Source organism: Pteropus vampyrus, unplaced genomic scaffold (genome assembly GCF_000151845.1).
Source record: "Pteropus vampyrus isolate Shadow unplaced genomic scaffold, Pvam_2.0 Scaffold17, whole genome shotgun sequence".
In the NCBI taxonomy this organism is placed as follows: Eukaryota; Metazoa; Chordata; class Mammalia; order Chiroptera; family Pteropodidae; genus Pteropus; species Pteropus vampyrus.
The window spans coordinates 2,055,009-2,075,997 of NW_011888798.1; the positions used below are offsets into that span (position 1 = coordinate 2,055,009).

The 20,989-nt window shown below is 32.7% G+C and overlaps 1 protein-coding gene and 2 pseudogenes across 7 annotated transcripts in view; 1 reads left to right on the forward strand and 2 right to left on the reverse strand.

Moving 5' to 3' along the window:
• GTDC1 (glycosyltransferase like domain containing 1) overlaps nucleotides 1–20,989 on the forward strand; it is a 346,607-nt gene that overhangs the window by 113,983 nt on the left and 211,635 nt on the right. The window lies entirely within an intron of this gene.
• On the reverse strand, nucleotides 9,453–9,571 carry LOC111736077 (annotated as a pseudogene).
• LOC111736073 lies at nucleotides 11,104–11,222 on the reverse strand (annotated as a pseudogene).

Below are 20,989 nucleotides of genomic sequence, written 5' to 3' on the forward strand. Positions count from 1 at the left end.
ACTTGAATCAGCATTTCTAAAGCAGTCATATATGTACTAATATGTTTCTAGGGAAATCCCCCATATTTGGTAACTTGTCTTTCAGTACAGTATTTTGCTTAGGAACTAAATTTCTTCTCTTGGATATGGTTCTGTTTTTTTTTTTTCTTTTTTCTTTTTTTCTTTATTCTTTCCTTTTTTCTTCAGTATTATTTGGAAAATATTCTACTTGAATCAGCATTTCTAAAGCAGTCATATATGTACTAATATGTTTCTAGGGAAATCCCCCATATTTGGTAACTTGTCTTTCAGTACAGTATTTATCTAAAATGTAGGGGATTTTTAGCCTATGGTTTATCTATGTATCCAGTATTGATACAGACATTTATTTGTGTACAAACGGTTTTGGTGGGTTCCAAGATTTTCAGAAAATGAAAGTAGCTAAGAATGTGAACTAGTTTTTGTCACTGTTATTTTATTTTTCTCCACCATAACTTAAATACAATTTAAAAATTATCATGAAATCTATTTATGTTAAAAGTACATATTATTTGCATATCGTGTGTGTGTTTGAGTGTATAGCATTTGTATGATAGAGTTTCTCACCCACATGTAGTGATTCTTAGCTTTCATTTTGTAACATTGCTGAAAGTCTTCAATTTCTCAAAGGGAATTTTTTTACTTTTTAAAATAGAAATATCAACTGCTTTTATTTTATTTTTTTTTTCTATTTAATAAGAGTATTGCTGCCAGGAAACCCAGCAACAGCTCGATGTCATTATCACAAAGGTTTAGGAATCCCTGACTCTGGCAGTTGTTGGAAATGAAGAGATTATAACTTGGGTGTACATAAAGAGTGATTTGTAGAACTGTGCAATCATTTCGATAGCAGTATTCTTATTTTTTTCCAAGTGTTGAAAGATATTTAATGACATTCTCATTTTAGTGCAGTATTTTTGGGGAAATGTAGGAAAAGTAAGAGAAGTAGAGGTTAAGAATTGAGGTCTTGCTTGCTCTGAAATTTGAATATTGTTCAATATGTGAATAGAGTTTATGTAAGTAATCATTTTCTTCGTCTGATTTTGGTGTTTAGAACGGGAGTAGAAAAAAGAAGACACGTGCATACACATACACATGAGAAGTAGAAACTGGTGATTTTAGAATTGAACTACCTGAAAAATATTTAGGCTTTTGGAAACATGGTCTTAATATTTGTCTTCTTGCAATCAGTTTTATTTTAGATAAAATGCTGGCAGATGGTAACTATCCACTTGAATAGTATTGAGTTTTCTTTATTTTTTTCCATGGAAAAAAGCTCCCAGAAAACTTTTGTTCTTTAATATGTTCAGCATGCATATGTTTTACATGTATTAACTAGTATTAAAAATGCAGTTCCTAATTAGATGTCTGAATTTGTGAGTTGTGGTTAGTACCAGCCTCTTAGAATTATTGAAAAAGAAAATTTTGATGATTAGGGTTTTCTTTTTTGCTATTGCATCCTTCAGCCCTCTCTGGACCCAGAAACTAAAGAATTTTTATTATCAGTGTTTCTCAGCTTTTATGTTCTGGTATTTCCACTGGACATTGTCATTTTGACAATAAATCCTTAAGATACTGATTTAATCAAAACTTGGAGAATTCAGGATATTTACATTCTATTATGACCTGTTATATTACAGCAAAAAAGTTAATATTTTTGTTACTGTTTAAAGGTTTAGGCTTTAGGTGGGCATAAATTGTTACAAGCTTGATATGTCTTAGGTTGTAGAAATATTGTAGGAAACCTCTAAAGTAATATGTTGCAACCTAGTTTTGTTTGGTGTTTTTGTTTTATACATTAAAATGTAGAGGGTGAGGGGGAAATCCCTTCTCTTCAAATTTATCTGTATGAGTCACCTGAAGTCTTCCTTCTAATAGAGTATAATGAAATGGTGCCATATGAATCACTATTTCCACATTTGCAATTTAGAATATTCAGTTTGAAGTCATCGACATTCATCTACATTTCTGTTTTACTTTTCAATTTGTCACACAAATTTTTTTTTTCAGGTGATAAGTACATCTAACCAAGAATGACTTCTTTCAGACATGGAGTATCACTTGTTCTCTTACATACTCTGCTTTACTGACTAATGTGGTATTTGTTCACAACTCCAAACCACAGATTAGGCATATAGATATTGACTAATCCTGACTTACAAATACTAGCCCACACAATGTGAATTCCTTTAATGTTTGGGCATTCCTCTCTTGTACCTATTAGACATATTAATACATAGTCACTCAAGGGAGTGGGAAATAGCACTGAACTAGATATAAAAGTCAGAGGAACTGAGCTCCAGACCCAGGTCAGGCACTCACCTGTAAAAAGACAAATCACTCTCATTCTGTATCTTCATCTGTAGAATGGTGCAAATAAAAAATAATAACCTTCACACTATTTTCAAGGTGTGTTATGAGGATCAAATGAGATAATAATGTTTCAAGAATATTTTGTAAACTGGAGCATAAGATATTATTGTGGAGTTGAATTTATAATGTTCTGTGTAACTCATTTACTCAGAGGTTTTATTTTTAAGTTATTTAACTCTAGCCTTTAGTTTATCTATTTTAAAATGTAAGTAGAAGAGATGACATGGAATTAATACTTTAATAAAAATGTAAAGTTTAAAGAGTGGCTCAAAGCTGTAATATACTGCTACATTTGTTCTTTAGTACAGGTGATTTATAGTGATAGAGTAGGAAGAAATGATAGAGTGGATATTATTCGCAGAGTTTAAGTCTATCTTTATTTCAGTTCTCGTATCGATTTTAAATTACAGCTAAATACCAGCAATTAAATATCATACTGGATAGTGATAAGGAATTAAAATAATGGTCATATTTATTACTATAATTAGAAAAGTGAATTTATAATTCACTGTCTATTCATTTCCTTGAGCTAACATTTGCTTAATGACTCCTATTTTATAAGATACTTTGCTAGGTACTTGATTTGAAAGTGTGTGAAAGTACTGTTTATGAAAAGGTAAAATGGAAGGCGGTTGAATTGAACCCTTATTTAGTAAATGCTAAAGTACTCTTAAAGAGAGAAAAAGGCGTATAGTTGTTTCATATATCTGAAGGTCTGACAATACCTGTTGCCTTTTTGTTTTAAGGAAAGGCAAAATTTCATACCTGTCACAAAATGACTATAATTTTCTAACACAAAGTAGTTATGTCATATATCTTAGCATCATCTCTTTGTATAAACCCCAAGAATTATGTGAATATCTGAATGTATAGAAATTTCTCACATTAATTTTAATAAAAATAACAGCTGAACTTCATAACTGCCAAAAATATTAGATAAATGGAAATAAAAGTCCTAATATATTTTCTTGAAGTTAATATGAATTTTAGTAAACATAATATATTTTCTTTCTTATTTACAATAGAAATGTCCATTTCAGGTCAGCTGTGTCACTGTCCACCAAATTAGTACAGATTATTTAGCTGCTGGTGTATAAGTTTAAACAACTATAAATATGCTGAAAGCTTTGTGTTAGTATTTAAAATTTTGGAAGAGAACTTACGTATATTAGTTTTGTATTTGTTCTGTGGAAATAGGCTTTCCTTCTTATTTTTTTCAAAAATATCCACATTTTTACTTTTGCTAACTGGGGCTGAAGGTAAAACATGCTGTAGGGGAATTGAAGAAATATGTTTAACCAGCATGTTGCAGAGAGAGAGAGGTAATCTGCACATTTATGTTTCTTTTTCATAGATATTCCATTTAAACTATTTTTTTTATATCTGGTGAAACATTTAAGATAAACATCTCAACTACTCGTAATCCAGCTACTCATTTCTCCCCTTCCAGATTATTCTAAATCCTTTTTTCATCCATTTCTTGCTCTTAACTTCCAGTGTTTCACTACTACCAAACAATTGTGAATAACTTCATACTGTGTTACTTATTGTCACTGCTGAGCGGTGTTACCAATCCCATTATACTTGGACAGTCTTAGTAGTGATGAGGAAATGGTCTTTCTGCAAGTAGATGAATATAAAAAGAAAAAAACGTTTGTAAAGTAACAGATAATTAACTCTGATTTTTGAGCCACTGAAATTCAAGTGCGAATATCCGAAGTACATTTTAAAGTTATCGTGGTATCTTATGATATTTAATATTTCCCTTTTCTTGAACTTTTATAAACAAAGATCATCATAAATTTGCCCAGGAAATATTATTACTTCTAAGTTCCTTGAGGGCAGAAGCTTTGTCTTTTTCGCATTCCTGTGGTATAATTCTTAGTTTTCAGTAAATATTTGTTGGATGAAAGAATAGTGATGATACCAAGAAATATCAATAAAATTTATAAGACATATTCTTTTTGCTATGTGCAATATTCTAGTTGTATTTATTTACGGATATTTATTACATAGAAAAAACAATGCTAGCTGATTTTCTAGCATTAAAGACTTTGTACTGAGCAGTTTACTTACATGCTTTACAAAATTATATGCTCCCTATTTTCTTTTTTTTTTCTTTCTTGTTCTTCCCATTGCATTGAGTAGCTATACTTTTTAAAACATTTACATGAATATTGGCTTTACTTTAGTAGAATACTTCTTGCTTGTTATATAATTACCTATTCAGTACAGTGGAGAAGATGGCTATTTTAGTGGTTTTCGCTTTTTCTCTTTTGGATTCTTTTCCAAGTAGCGAAAGATGTAGCTGTAATGAATTTGAAGCACATCAGGCAGAATTTAAATTTAAAATGATAAATAGGAGCTGTAATATGGAAATACTTTTCTTTTTCCATGATACAGTGGCAATATGCACAAAACGGTTACCAGTTGTTAGTTTACTGACAGAAAAACTTTAGTAATTATAAATACAGTGAACGTAGAGATGGGATATATAGATCTTTATGAATTAGTGTTTTGGTTTTCATTGGATAAATACCCAGAAATACGATTGCTGGGTCAAAAGGTAGTTCCATTTTAATTTTTTGAGGAATCTCTAGACTGTTTTTTACAGTGTCTGTATCATTTTGCAATTCCACCAATAGTGTACGAGAGTGCCCTATTCTCCACATCTTTGCTAATACTTGCTATTTTTCGATTTATTAATGATAGCCTTTTTGACAGATATGAGGCAATATTTCATTGTGGTTTTAATTTTCATTTCTCTGATGATCAGTGATCTTGAGCGTCTTTTCATATGTCTCTTGGCCGTCTGTTTTTCCTCTTTGGAGAAATATCTATTCAGGTTTTCTAACAATGTTTTAATTGGATTTTGTTGTCGTCGTTGAGTTGGATGAGCTTTTATAAATTTTAGATATTAACCCCTTATCAGATGTATCATAGGCTGATGTCATCTCCCGTTCAGTAGGCTTTCTTTTTGTTTTATTGATGGTTTCCTTTACTGTGTAAAAACTGTTTGATGTAGTCCCATTTTTTTATTTTTTCTTTTGTTTCCATTGCCCGAGGAGCTATATCAGAAAAGATATTACTGATAGCAATTTCAGAGAGTTTACTGCCTATATTTTCTTATAGAAGTTTTATGGTTTTGGGTCTTACATTTAAGTTTTTAATCCATTTGAGTCTATTCTTGTATACGGTGTAAGAAGGTGGTTCAATTTCATTTTTTTTACATGTGTCTGTCCAGTTTTTCTAACAACATTTGTTGAAGAGATAGTCTTTACCCAACTGTATATTCTTGCCTCCTTTGTCATAGATTAAATGTCCATATAGGCATGGATTTATTTCTGGGCCTCTATTCTGTTCCATTGATCTATGTATCTGTTTTTATGCCAGTACCATGCTGTTTTCATTACTATAGCCTTGTAGTAAGTATAGTTTGATACCAGAGAGTGTGATACCTCCTACTTTGTTGTTTTTTCTGAAGATTGCCATGGTTATTCAGGATCTTTTATGGTTCCATATAAATTTTTGGATTATTTGTTCCAGTTCTCTGAAAAATGCCTTTGATATTTTGATAAGGATTGCATTGAATCTATAGATTGCTTTGTGTAATATGGCCATTTTAACGAACTTGATTCTTCCTACCATGATCACAGTATATACTTCCATTTATTTGTATCTTCAATTTCTTTTTTCAATGACATAATTTTCTGAGAACAGGTCTTTTACCTCTTTGGTTAATTTGATTCCTAAGTATTTATTGTTTTTGCTGCAATTATAAATGAGATTGTTTTCTTAATTTTTCTTTCTACAAGTTGATCATTGGTGGATAAAAATAGAACTGACTTCTGAACATTAATTTTGTAACCTGCTACTTTACCGAATTCATTGATCGGGTCTAACAGTTTTTTGGTGGATCTTTAGGGTTCTCTCTGCACAATATCATGTCATCTGCGAATAATGACAGTTTTACTTCTTCCATTCCAATTTGGATACCTTTTCTTTCTCTTTCTTGTCTTATTGCTGTGGCTAAGACTTCCAATGCAATGTTGAAGAGAAGTGGTAAAAGCGAGCATCCTTGTCTTGTTCCTGATCTTAAGGAAAATGCTTTTAGCCTTTCTCTATTGAGTATGATTTAGCTGTAGGTTTGTCATATATGGTGTTTATTATTTTGAGGTGTGTTCCCTTTATTCCCGCTTTGCTGAGTTTTTATAAATGGACGTTGGATTTTGTCGAATGCTTTTTCTGCATCTATTGATATGATCATGTGATTTTTATCTTTCAATTTGTTAATGTGGTGTATCGCATTAATTCATTTATGAATATTGAACCAACCTTGCATCCCAGGAATAAATCCAACCAAATCATGGTATATGATATTTTTAATGTATTGCTAAAATCAGTTTGCTAATATTTTGTTGAGATTTTTGCATCAATGTTAATCAGGGATATTGGCCTATAGTTTTCTTTTTTTGTAATGTCTTCTGATCTTGGAATCAGGGTAATGGTGGCCTCGTAAAAAGAATTAAAGAGCCTTCCTTCCTCTTGAATTTTTTGGAATAGTGTTAACCTAGTTCTTACATTAAGTCATCAGTGATTATTAATGGCTTCTTGTGATAGCCCAGCTAAGATAAAGTCCCTGGAATATATACTTTCTGGGTACAATTTTAATTATATTACATTTAATCTGTTATAAAAGGTAATTTTTGTTTTCCTTTGCTTCAACCATCCCCCAGCAGTTTTCATGAGTAATGGCATCTTGGCATCACCTTGATTAAATTATTAAAATATTTCAGTGACTGCCAGTTATTTTTCCAACAAATAAATTCTTACTCATTTGGTTAAAGAATGACCACTTGGTCCTTTCCTTAGGATGGTTCTAGACATCTTAGGTATATTCTCTATTTTGGTCAAGATAACTCGCTGACAGAAGGCACATTGGGTTTCCTAGTTTGATTTGAATGAGTGGCCAAAATACAGAAGGATCTAAACATACACAAAAGTAGAGGAATAGATAAGAAACCTATTTACCCTTTAACAATTATAAATAAATGGCCAATCTTGTTCTATCTAAACTCTGCCGAGCTCCTTTCCACTCCAAAATGTACTGAAACAAATTCTAGACATTTCATTCATAGCACTTCATATTTCATTGAATACTCTAAAAGGTAAACTCTCTTAAAAAATACGGTATAACTATAATACCAGTATTACTCTTGTAAAAATTCTAAGTAATTCCTTAATATCATTACATACTTCTAACCTTAAAATGCTATATTTACTATAAAATAGGACTCTATTATATAATAAAGGAAAAATAAGGCAATCTCCCAGAGTCCAGAGCATGCTCATAATTCTATGTACTAAATGGTTGCCCTATAAAAGCTTCTTTTTGTCCACAGAGCTGAAGTATGATACTTCATTTTAAAGAAATGATTGATGTTGATTTAGTGGCTCACTTAGTATCTTTAATGCTTTGTATTCACTTAGTTTATATTCCTACATCTTATAAGTTATATTGCCTTGTATAAATGATGCCCTCTGGAGTTGTACAAAACAAAGCTTGTGCTGCCATAGAGGCAGCATTGCCTGTATGTGACCCCGGACATCAGCATTTATATTTAAATATATTGCAAATCCTCCTAATGTGCAACTAGGTTGAGAATGCTGGTCTAAAGCATATTTTCTAGGCTTATTACAAATAATAGTATTATCTATTATACTTATCTTCACAAGCACAAGATTGTAAGTATAAATATAACTCAGTAATTCTATTAGCTTTGTTTCACTTGCTGGGTATTTCCTTTCTTTTTGTTTTGTTACTTTTAAGGGATAATTATAGTAGTATGAAACATTCTGTCCACATAAAAGTTTATTGAAGAGGTTAAATGTTCTTGCTAATTAAAGAAAACACAAATGGACAGATTGTTATTTTGTATTAATAATTTTAATCATTTTTTTAATCAGAGAACAAAAATATTTAAGGAATACTGTTATCTTACTCTTATTTTTTCACTACTGAAGTGATTTAAATATTCAGGTAAAAATTGTTTTGAATAGTTGATTATATATAGTCTCTAGATGGGATAGAGACAGATTAATAATTCCTTACAGTGTCATGAAATTTATAACTTTTAGTCTCTATCCACACCTTATCTGTCCCTACATCATCTACTTCTTTTCTTTTTTATTTTCTTCTCTCCTCTCTCTCTCTCTCTCATCTGTCTGTGTCTGTGTGTCTGTCTGTCTGTCTGTCTGTCTGTCTATCTATCTATCTATCTATCTATCTATCTATCTATCTATCATCTTTCTATCTGTGTGTGCATATATGTATAATATTACATTTACCATTTGCAGAATGATTCAGGATAATGTCATTAATTTTCTTTGCACTTTGCATGGTGGATTAGCTTGTCAAATCTCACTTTCTAGGAAAGGAAACTGCCATGTTCAGAAATCAAATATTTTGTCTATTTTCAAAAAGCAAATTAGTGATAGAGTTGATTAAGATAGTAGCCTGTGGTTTATCCTGTTCAGAAGCACTACTTTTCAATATCAAGAAAGCTTAAATTAAAAAAAAAATTAGGTGTCACCAGTCTTCTGTTTTCACTAAAACAACATATTTCTCGAAACTCTTTTAATAAGTTTATTTGCCTGGCTGTCTCTTATTGTATCAACGTGAGTATCTATATTATCTATATTAATTTCCTAAGGCTTCTGTAAGAACAGAATTTATTCTCCCATAGTTCTGGAGGCTACACGGTCAAGATCAAGTGTCAGTAAAATTATGCTTCCTCTGAAGGTTCTGGAAGGACTACTTCCTTGTCTCTGCCTAGCTTCTGGGGGCTCCCTGAAAACCTGGGCATGTCATTCCAATCTCTGCCTTTGTTGTCATGTGACCTTCCTTGTGTTGTATCTTTTTGTGTCCTTTCCTCTTTTTATTTATTTTATTTATTTTTTATCTTCTTATTTTTTAGGCGAGGCAACCCTTGTCTGACCTCACAGATTGCAAGGACCTTGTCAGCTTACAATCTCTTTTTTTTTTTTATTTTTTATTTTTTACCCTACAGCACCTGGCCTTCCTCGGTGGTTTCCCATCCAAGTACTGTCCAGGCCCAACCTTGCTTAGCTTCTGAGATCAGACAGTGTCAGGCTTGTTCAGGGCAGAATGGCTGTAGACTCCTTTCCTCTTTTTATAAAGCAGAAGTTACTGTATTTAGAGTCCATACTAATCTAGTATGACCTCATCCTAATTTAATTATATCTGCAAAGGCCATAATTCCAAATAAGGTCACATTCACAGGTACCGAATGTTTGTCTTGAACATTTTTTTGGAAAACAAAATTCAACCCACTGTACCATCCTTCTCGAATTTATTGAGTCATATGGTGCCTGTCACTTTCTAGGCTTTCAATCAATTTTTGTTAAATAAAGGACTGTCTGCTAGCATCATGTACATACAATAAGCCATAATATAGTCATTAATTCTGGAATCAGAAGTAGCAGGAAGAAATCATACAGACCATTCCCTCCATGTGAAAGTGTGATGTGTTATTTTTAGTTTTTTAGTAAAACAATATAGTCTTTCATGATACCACTTTATTTTGTTTCTTATTAATTATTGTTTTTAGATATAAATACCTGGCATTGAGATTATGTGACACATATCAACGTAGTTAAGATTTTAGAGCTTTTCTAATCAAACTGCTGTCATTTCCAGAGGTCTGAAAAGGTTAAGTGATATTTCTGGGTGGGTCCTGAGTATCTAGTATTGAATTCTATAATGTGAATCTAATGTGGCAAATTCGATAGCATGTAGAGGACAATGGTGCAAATTAGTAATAGGCTTGAAAATAAATACTGAAAGAATTTGAAATAAGTTAAAAGCAAGGCAGGGAATGGTTTAATTAACCAGTGATACTGTTATCTTGCTACTGGAGGCAAATGGAGAAAAACAGGTTCAAATATCAAAAGAAGCAAATTCAGGTTTGTTTTATAACTAGAAAGTCTGACAGTGGCATTGCTAAGAACTGTCATAGGAAATTTGAAGAGGAATAAACTCTGCCCTCCTCATTCAAAACAAAATGAAAACAAAACCCACATAAATCCACTTATTAGTTTAGTCTTCTCTGGCAATTTCCAGTTTTTCAAATCCGCCTGTTCGCGTACTTTACTTCTTGCCTCAATCTGCATCAATGCTTCTTCCTCAGAATGCAACTTTAAATTTATTTTACAAACAAGGAATTCCACGTGGTACAGTCACATCTCTGAAATCCTTGAATCTGTGGCTCCTCGGTGCTCATTTTTTATATCTGTTCCCTATGAAATAGGACATAATGTAAATGGTGGCTTTCAAATTTTCGACCTTCAGATTACAGCGTAATGTTCATAAGATTTCCTAAAGATGGATCAAGATTTTGTGTCTCCTGTATGATCCTTGATGCTTCTAAGGCATGAAAGCAGAAGGAATAATTCAGTATTCCTGCCCATTTTATTGACCTATTCTCTCCTGGGTTTTGGTATGGCCTTAGCTATTTGATGGATTTTCTAGCTATGAATGAGCTCCACATCTCAACTGATCTGAATACTTCCTGTGAGTAGGTTCTGTGACTGACTTTTCTTCATTTACTGATTGCTCTGGCAAAAATATGCTGCCTGCCTGCCACTTGTATGTAACTATATAACTTTTTTACAGATTTTTTTTTTTTTTAACGCCTACAGCACCTGGTATTCCTAGGTGGTCTCCCATCCAAGTACTAACCAGGCCTGACCCTTCTTAGCTTCTGAGATCAGACAAGATCGGGCACATTCCGAGTGGCGTGGCCATAGCAGACTGTCTTTCTTAAGTCTATAGCCTTCCTTTTGATAAATATGAGCAATTATAAGTACATAGGTTTTTGTTTTATTTTATTTAAAAATATAATATAAGCTCTTTTTTCTCATAGGCTGTCACAGGCTATCAGAAAGCAAAAACAAAGCAAACAGAAGAAACGAATTAAGCCTTGCTTGTTAGTGGCTGTACATACTTAGAAAGGAAGACGGTTGGCAATCAAAAAATATTTAAAGTTGCCTCTTCCTATTACATCCAGTTATATTTTCTTAACCTTAACCAGTATTTAAAATCTCAAGGCTGTGTCTCTGAGGACTTCATAGGAGATTATGGTTATTAGTACTTTTTTTGGTTGTCAAACAGGGTAGCCATTTTTTATCTTTGAGGTAAATTAAGAAAGAAGTGGACATGATGGATTAATATAGGCCAATTCAAAACACTAAGTATCTAAGCTTTCTAGCTGGTGTATCTGATGGAAAGTTAGAAAAATTCTGCATTATTTAATTCTACTTTGTAAGGTGTTAGCATTGAATTTCTTTCTGAAATGACAGCTTATCAAGAGTTATAAAGATCCTCAGGGGATGATTATGAAACATATCAATATAGATCTGTGTTTGGCCTAATATATTTACCTTCAATAAATTAATTATTAGCCATAAGATTTTGGAGAAATTGGTTAACTTTTTTGAGCCTCAGTTTTCTTGCCTCTTAAAATGGGACTATAATACCTACCTTGCAGTGTTATCATGAAAATGAAATTAAATCAATTGAGATCCTGTATATAAGGAACCCAATATAGTACCTGGCACAATGTGTTTCATAAATAATATTTCTTCACATTTGTATAATATTGTACAATTTTTTCACATAAGATATCATCATCTCATCTTTTAAATGAAACTATGAAGCAGTCTATAAGCAGTCTTATAGATGAGATACCTAAGTTTCAAAGAGTGATTAGTTCAGTATCATATGACTATTCATCCTTAACATTTCTGATTCCTAGACCAGAAGCATTAGCCTTCTCCCCACTTTATTTAAACTTCTAACTTCCTTATTCACTTATCTAAGCTTCTAGCTATAGGTATAAGGGGTTAAGGGAGCACGTGATTTTATGGAATTCTTGATGCTTTTAAGTCTGTATGCAAATTAAATAGCATACATAAAGGGCTTTGGAAAATAATTTAAAATGCTGAACAAACAAAATTGAATGTTTCTTTTAATTATCTTAAGTTATAATTATTCTCTTAATAGTAAGATTTTCCTTACTTGGTAGTAAATTAGAAACATCCAAAAAATAATCGTTCCAAAAAATTAAAGAAAAACTTCCTATAGCCATTCGTCTGTTCTAGTTACTGTATTAGACTTGTTCAGATATTCTTTTAATAGCAAATTCTCTATTGCTTCTAAGGCTTTGGTGAAAAATTCCTGAGAATTATTTTTCTTTGCAGGAACAAATTTTATTAACATGTGGCAATTAAACTGACACTTTAGGGATTATGAGCAAATAAAGTAGGGCATTGCTAGATTATCTTTTTTTTTTTTTAGTTCTCTGAAAAAAAAAAAAAACATTTCCAATAATTGTTAACACTTGTAGAAATCTTGTGAAATATTGATGGAAAGTACTTCACTCTTCTACCATACCTGGATTTTAAAAAAAAGAAATATTGGCCCACTTATGCAGTATAATGCATGTTTAACTCACTCTACCTCCATATACTTCCTTCAATGTAAAGAACTTGCCACAGGTGTTATTAATAAAATATAATAATAATAAAAACTCCTTCTCCCTTCTATTTTAAATAAGGATGCTATTCTGCCAGCTTTGAAGCTCACACATACTCTCTAACTTATCCCAGCTTTCACTCATCTGGTCTTTAAATGGCTCCTTTCATGTGGTCAGCCCACGAGCCGTGCGTACTGCCGCTCAATCACGCCACTGTACGTCGCCATCATGAGGGTGGTTTGCATGATTTGCATTTCCTGTACTGTTTGAGCTTCAATGAGCTCTAAGCGCCACGTATGAAGAAACCACTGCCAAATAATGCAATGATTTTAGTCAAACCAGATGAGCTTGTGCTGGAGTCAGGCTACCAAGTCAGGGAGAAGGGCGGGGGGAGGCAGGAGCGGGTGTTGTCAGGATATCCTGTTAAAAAAAAGATTCTGCAAGATGTCCATACATGCAAGATGTGAATTTTTTAAATCTAGCCACGTAATATAAGGTTACTTTTGGAAAGATAGGGCTGAGTTCTGTGATGAATAACCATATATATGTTATCAGTCTTTTAGATTTTAGTATTACATCATGTTGCCAATGTAATTATTTCTTGTGACAATAATAGATTTTGATGACATTAATTTTCTAACCATACAGAGTTAAATTTAGTAAAATTAAATTAAATACATTGATTACTTGTCCCCTTGTTCTGTAAAAGAAAGCTTGTATTTTATTTTAAAATGATCAATAAAAGCTGTCGGACAACTATTACAGAAATGGCATAGTAGTGGGCCAATGAGTAGATACTAAAGTGAGGAAGAAAGAAAAAAACATGTACCAGATACTAGTCTTCATGAAAAACATAGACAGATGGGGAGACAGACCTATATGATGCTACAAATAGATGAATATCTTGTAAGGATTTCAAACAAATGTTGAAAGATCCAGTGAAATTTTAAAAGTTGGTTTAAAAGTATATCTTGTGCTTATAAATAGTGTATTTATTCTGCTTACCTGAAACCCAACCTGTAAAGTGTTCATGAAATATTTTATCAATATTAAGTGAAAAGAATGCAGACTAAAACTACATATAATCACAGAGATATTAAAATGAATCTCATTAATAACCTTGACTTTAGTTTTTCTTAAACTACTTTCACTCAGATATGGTGTTATATATGCCTACAAGAAAAACTGTATACTATATACTTCCTAAAAATGTACATGATAATATGCTGTGGGTGCTACTCAGTAGTTTTTAGTTTATTACCAGCCCGCTTGATTACATCCTACCAGCTAATCAGTGTCTATCATGCAGGCCCTAGGGCAGTTTTAAGATATTCCAAAGGGGAAGCTTCAAAGCCACAGGTACTTAATGAGGAAATTATTGTATAATTATTTATATTAAGAAAAGGTAGGCAACTTATATGGATGAAAAAATAATGTATTATTGTATCTACATTAAAGTGGTTTCACATGTTCCACGTATTATGCAGTCATTAAGCTGGAGAACATTTTTCATGTCATGAGGACTGGAGTGTTAGAGGCCAGTCTTTACTTCCTTTTTAATTCTCTTTTATACTTTGTTTGCTAATTTCCGTTCTTAACACTAATCTTACTTACTTATATGACATATTCCTTATCTAATGCTCAGTTTGGCACTGTTGGATTGTTACTAGATTATCTGCCACGGGAAATCTTGAACCAGGGAGCACTTTTTTCAGAGTCTGAATTTGAAGGAGAGAAAATTTGCCCTCTAGAGCTCTTTCAAGTATTTAACTTGATATGTTCACTGATAATACAGGAATGTGGCATCTTAAGTAAAGTAATAGTTATACAGATTTTAAAATTATGATTGCTTATTACTTAAATTGGTTTTAAGAACACTGAGCTTATTATTGGAGATTTTAGTTTTATGTAAGTACATTTGAATAATGAATAATATTGTACCAACTTTTCTTTGAATATTCTTCTTGGTTACTTAGTTCCTAAGAAACTATTTTTTGAATCTAAAAATAAGTTGTATTTTTAGATGCTTAATCCCATGGGGGAAAGGAACACATTTTGCATTAGTTGTCTTTAATTTATGAAACAATTCTGTAATACACTTTGTGCATAGATCATGAAAACCACTGGCACACATTTTTCTGACCTCACAGCATAAGCTGCAGTCTTGTGGCAATCCCTGCAAAATGTGTTTATAAAGATTCCAGAAATAATAGTCTTGTGACTAAATAAGAAACAGAAGCTAAAATTAAGAGCCAAACAGATACCTATCGGTTTCCGTGAGTATAATCTGATTAAAACATGGCTCTCAAGAACATTAAATACAGTGTCATGTCAGAGAGGCGGTATATGATAAATATAGTTCATGACAGGAAATCGTTAGTAAATCAGCATTACTAGTGACTCTGTTATGGAAATTTCCTTGTAATTTAGTTAAGGTTCCCCCATTTTTCACCTCCAGTGCATCACTGTACTTTTCTGCTTTAATGTTAAGTATGTAATTTTCTGTTGACTAAAAGACAATTTTCTTACTTTTAAATACCACACATCTTTATTATCACTAATTGAACATGAACTGGCTTTTCACTTCAACTAGGGAAACCAATACGTGGAGTAAAAGAGAATCTATACTGGCCATTGGCCATCCTCACCTATATACAACAGACCTAAAGGCAGCAACCACCTGGCTCTTCACAAGGGCAAACAGTTGTTTTGAATGAGAAGCACAAGAACTTGGTGGAATCCCAGATTATTGATAACCATCTGAATTTTAATATAGTAATTATTTGATGTAAAAAATTGAGAACTGTGTATCTGACTTAGTCAAAATCACATCTTTACTGTTTGCTTTGAGGAAATACGGGTAAAATGTTAGTGTAATCCCTATATTTGTAGTTAAACTCTGAGTACTCGAATTTTTTAACAGTTCAAAAAGCATTTTTTAAAAAGAAATATTTTTACAAGGCAAGAGGATTATTTGGCTGACTTACATTAATGAAACATTTTGGCACATGTTAAAGATTTTGTCGAGCTATTGAAACCACCCTCAAAAAATCTTGGTTTCCATTTAAAATGTCACCAATGTGGAAAAAATACCATCAATCAAATTGCCTATCTTCTAACTGAAGAGGAAAAAAAAAAAGTAAAGAAAAAAAGAAATAAACAGTGAGATTCTAGTACATTTTTGGCATCCCTTAAGTTAGGGGTCCCCAACCCCTGGGCCGCAGATCACTACAGGTCTGTGGCTTGTTAGGAATCTGGCCGCACAGCAGGAGGTAAGCAGTGGGCAAGCAAGCTTCATCTGTATTTGTAGACATTCTCCAGGGCAAGCATCACTGCCTCAGCTCCACCTCAGGTCATCAGCCATTATATTCTCATAGGAGCACTGGTCCCTAGTGCCAAAAGGTTGGGGACCACTGCCTTAAGGAATTCTGACTTAAATATGGTCAGTTATCTGTGGCCTTAAGATTTTCTTTTTTTTCTTTGTTCCATTGTATGTTTTCATCTTCATAGGAATAAATCCACTGAGTAATATTCCTAACTTTATGTTTCTCTAGTCAGACACTGGGAATGCTTCAGCTCTTGTGAATGAGAACAGTAAAAGAAATTATTTTTCTGAAGAAACATAGGGACCGCACTTTATAACACCACACTACAAAATTGCATATCATTCTTCTCTAAAATTATTCTTAAGGACTTAAGGGGAACAAAGACCATCTTCACAGGAAACTTGAATACTGAAGTCTTCTTACAAGTTTAATCCCGGAAACAACTTATATTCATAAGTTGTAGAAACAGCATTGGGACCCTTATCTATTAAAAGTTAGGCCCTTCCCAAGCAATAAATGTGGAAAACTAAGTGCCTGTTGCGTAACTGTGCTCCTTGAGTTCTGTACATGATTCTTATCTAATGGATCTTAGGTCATCACTGAAAATGCAGCAAGCCTAGGTCCAACTTCCTGATTAGAAGCTCCTTGTTAACTTTTTCTTGAACCATCAATGGACTCCTCTAGTATCCAACTCCTTTTGCTTCCTCTAAAGCTCTCTGAGGAACATTTTAGGATTTCTTTTCCTTTAGGTCCCTTTCCTTTTCTGGCTTCTGTTGTAACTGGTTCCTAGCATACAGCAGAGATGACTGGAGTTATCCTACAGAGTAGATGCTGCAAACCAAATGGAGCCTAACAGGATACAAGGGTATGAAATACCTCGGGGTAGCCTGTCCTTGTCAAGTTAAACGAGAGAGGCTTCTATTTTGTAGACAGCTGAAATATGGAGTGAGGCAGTGAACACAAATTTACATATCAAAATAATAGTCCTCAGGGATAAAACATTTACCGGCATGCTGCAAAATTTCAACTTCCATGCACATGGATAGGGGATAGGTGATAGTACTCAAAGCAGGGAGATAGCATCCTCTGCAGACAAGTATCATGGGGAGAGAGCTTTTTACTGTAGTGACGATAGGTAACGTTTATAAAGTGCCTCACGATTTTTGTCTACATTATCTCATTTGATCCTTATAGCAACCCCATAGCAAACAGTAAGTAGGTGAGAAAAATCTTTTACAGCTGAGGTTTAGAAAAGCTGTGCTTTGCCCAAGCTACACATTAGGAAATGTTTGAGTCAAGACTTGAACTCAAGACTTCTAATGTAGCAAATGCTTTTTATCCCCCTCACTGTAGCAATGCCTTTGTTTCTCAAACAATACATTTTTATTCCTCCCTCCTTCCTGTCTCTCTCTCACAAAAATACATGCCAGGCACTGTATGGGCACTGGGTAAACCGAGGTGAACAAAATAGCAGCGTTCTCTATTTTTTTGGATTTAGTTAGGACTCTGCTGATTGGTATGGTAGCCACCAGCCACATGTGGCTATGAGTCCCTGAAATGTAACTAGTCTGTATTAACATATATTATAACTGTAAAATACACACTGAATTTGAAAGGATTAGCTCAAATAAAGAATGCAGAATTTTCTATAATTTTTATATTGATATAATGCTGAAAATATTTGAGATATATTGAGTTAAATAAAATACATTGTTAAAATTGATTTCATCTGTTTTATTTTCCTTTTCTTAATGGCCACTAGAAAATTGTAATGGCTACTAGAAACTTTAAAAATGCTGCGATATATGGGGAATAATTACCTAGGGTGCATTCAGCCATTTAGTACTTCTATGGTTACATTTTTTACATTGGGACATGTAAATCACTTGAAATTTGGCCTGGTACATGCTGTTCTGGATCCTAGTTTACTTTTTTTCCAGATGGCTGCCATTCAACTCAACACCATTTATTGGGTTGTTCATCTTTGATTTGAGAGGCTACCTTTATCTTAGACCTACTCCTTATATGTATTCTGTGTCTTTCTGGACTTTGTTTTCCTTTTCATTGGTCTATATCTATGTTCGAGCCAATGTTATACTTTATATTTTTGATATTTTAAAATATTCTTTAATGTTTGGTAGGGTTGGTCTCCCATCTCCATTGATTATCACCACTACCCCTAACCCTGCAAGGTTTCTGTCTATTGTTTTTTCATTGTCTTTAGCTATGAAAATTAGAATCAGTTTGTCTAGTTTAAAACAAATAAAAAGAACCCTCTTAAAATTCTGTTCAGGATAATCTCAAAGAAAATTGATGTTTATATGATGTTGACTTAAAATCCAAGGTAGTGGTGTAGCTTACCATTTATATATTCAAGTCATCTTTAGGATTCCTTCAATGATACTTTAACATTTTCTTCATAGAGGTCTAAACTATTTATTCCTAGGAAATTTTATTTCTGTACATATGTATACTGTTTATGCAATCTTTTTCTTAAATGCTTTTTATATTATATATAATATGTGGATATTATATATAATATATAAAATAGCAATTTTAATAATATATTTTTTAGCAATTTTAATAATTTAAAAACATTAATTTTGTTCTCTACAAGCTTGCCAAATTCTCTAATTGTTTGTAAGAAGTAGTTTTTGGTTCATGGTCTTGAGCTTTCTAATATTATCCACAAATACTGATAGATTTACCTACTTTTTAATAGTCTTTATACCTTTCATTTTTTGTCTCTTGCCTAATTCTGTTGGCTAGTTCCTGTAGTACAATGCCAAATAATAATGGTGATAGTAATTTTTTCTTTTTGTTGACTTAAATGTTTCTTCATAAGTATGATATTGACTTCTGAGTTGAACTGAACATATTTTATAGTAGTAAAAAATTATATATTCCTGAGAATAACAATTTTATTAATTTTTGAAAATCCTGAATTTATAAAATCATGACTTAATAAAAAACACTATAATGGGGGCTGTATTGTTTTCTGAATGACCTTTTTGTGGTATTCTGAAGAAAGAAGATGGTTTACATTTGCCTACAGCAGATATCAACCAATATAAGCATGAACATATTTGCAAGAGACATAAATTTAGAATTAATCTACAAGTCAGTGCAAAAATTTTCTTAGAGATTAGATTTCTAAAATTGTAAGATTATTGCCATTCTGGGTAGGTCACAGAACCCTTTGTGAAGTGCAGCAGGCACCATCTCTTTCCTCTTATTTCACTGTGTCTTGAGACTTCTGGAAAAGGGACTACTTTCAACCTGTTAGCCCTCGCCTACCCTTCTTTAGGTGTCAACTAGTCAGTTACTGACAGCGATTGGCACTTGGTTAGCTCTCATGGCATCTTACAGAATCCTTCTCCCAAACTCTTTTAGATCCTCAGACTCTAACAAAGAGTTCTCCTACTATCTTATTCATTTGATATAAAGATCAGATGATTCTGAGTCAAACTTTCTTGTTTTCAGAATTAGATTAAGAAGTTAGATTCTCCTAAATTCACATCCAGATCTTAGGTTTGAAACCAGACTCTGCCATTTACAATCTGATTGACCCTTGAGGAAAATATTTTACCTTAAATCTCAGGTTCATTATCTGGGGAAAAAGAAAAGGAAAAGAATTGTTGTTAAATTTAGTTATATGCCTTAACATGTGATTTTTCTCTAGTGGTATTAAAATGGTGAATCTTGATTTACTAATATTGAACCATGCTTATACTTTGGGGAAAAAAAGATCACTTTTTTCCTGAAGTTTTACTCTGTTTTCATTTCCTGCTAGATTCTGTTTGCAAAATATTTTATTTCAGATATAGCATCTATTTATAAGTGAGATTCACCTGGCATATATTGTTTTTGTTACATTCATGTCATAAAAATAAAAATAATTTGGAAGTTTCTCTATCTCTTATTAAATAGAAATAGATTTGTCTGCTCTTTAAAATTTTGGTCAAATTCCCCTGTAAAACCATGTGAACTTAGTGCAATATTTTGGGGTGGTGGCGATAATGGTAAATCTTTTTGCGGGGGCAACTTTTTTGTGTTTCTATTGTAAGAATTTGTGTTTTTTTAATTTTGTTTTTTTAGATTCTCTACTTCCTCTGAGGTAGTTAAAAAATTTTTTTTCTAAAACATTTATGTGTGTTTTTTTTCTGTTTAGAAAGGTTTAAATTTATTTCTTATTGATTACCTTCATGATTATAACTTTGTAGGACATCCTAAGTTCTCTAATTTTTGAAATAATGTCTACTAGTTTTTTCTAATGAACAATGGAAAAATGAATGTATTCCCACTTCTTTGTAGGTTGGTCTTTCTCTACCATCTGTTTTAAATCTACAAGTTCCTTCCTCCCTACCTCTCTCTCTCTCTCTCTTTCTCTCTCTCTCTCTTTCTTTCTTTCTTTTTTTCTTTCTTTCTCTCTCCTTCCTTCCTTCCTTCCTTCCTTCCTTCCTTCCTTCCTTCCTTCTCTCTCTCTCTCTCTCTCTCTCTCTCTCTCTCTCTCTCTCTCTTTCTTTCTTTCTTTCTTTCTTTCTTGCCAATATACTCTTTAAATATGCATATACCTCCATTATCTGATTTGTAAGCTTTCAGTAGTATATGAAGACTACCATCTTTTACAGTTAAGGTGATAGGTGAATTGACCCTACCTCCCATTTTTTTTTCCACTTTTTCATCTACAGTTGTATTATATATATGTGGTCAGCA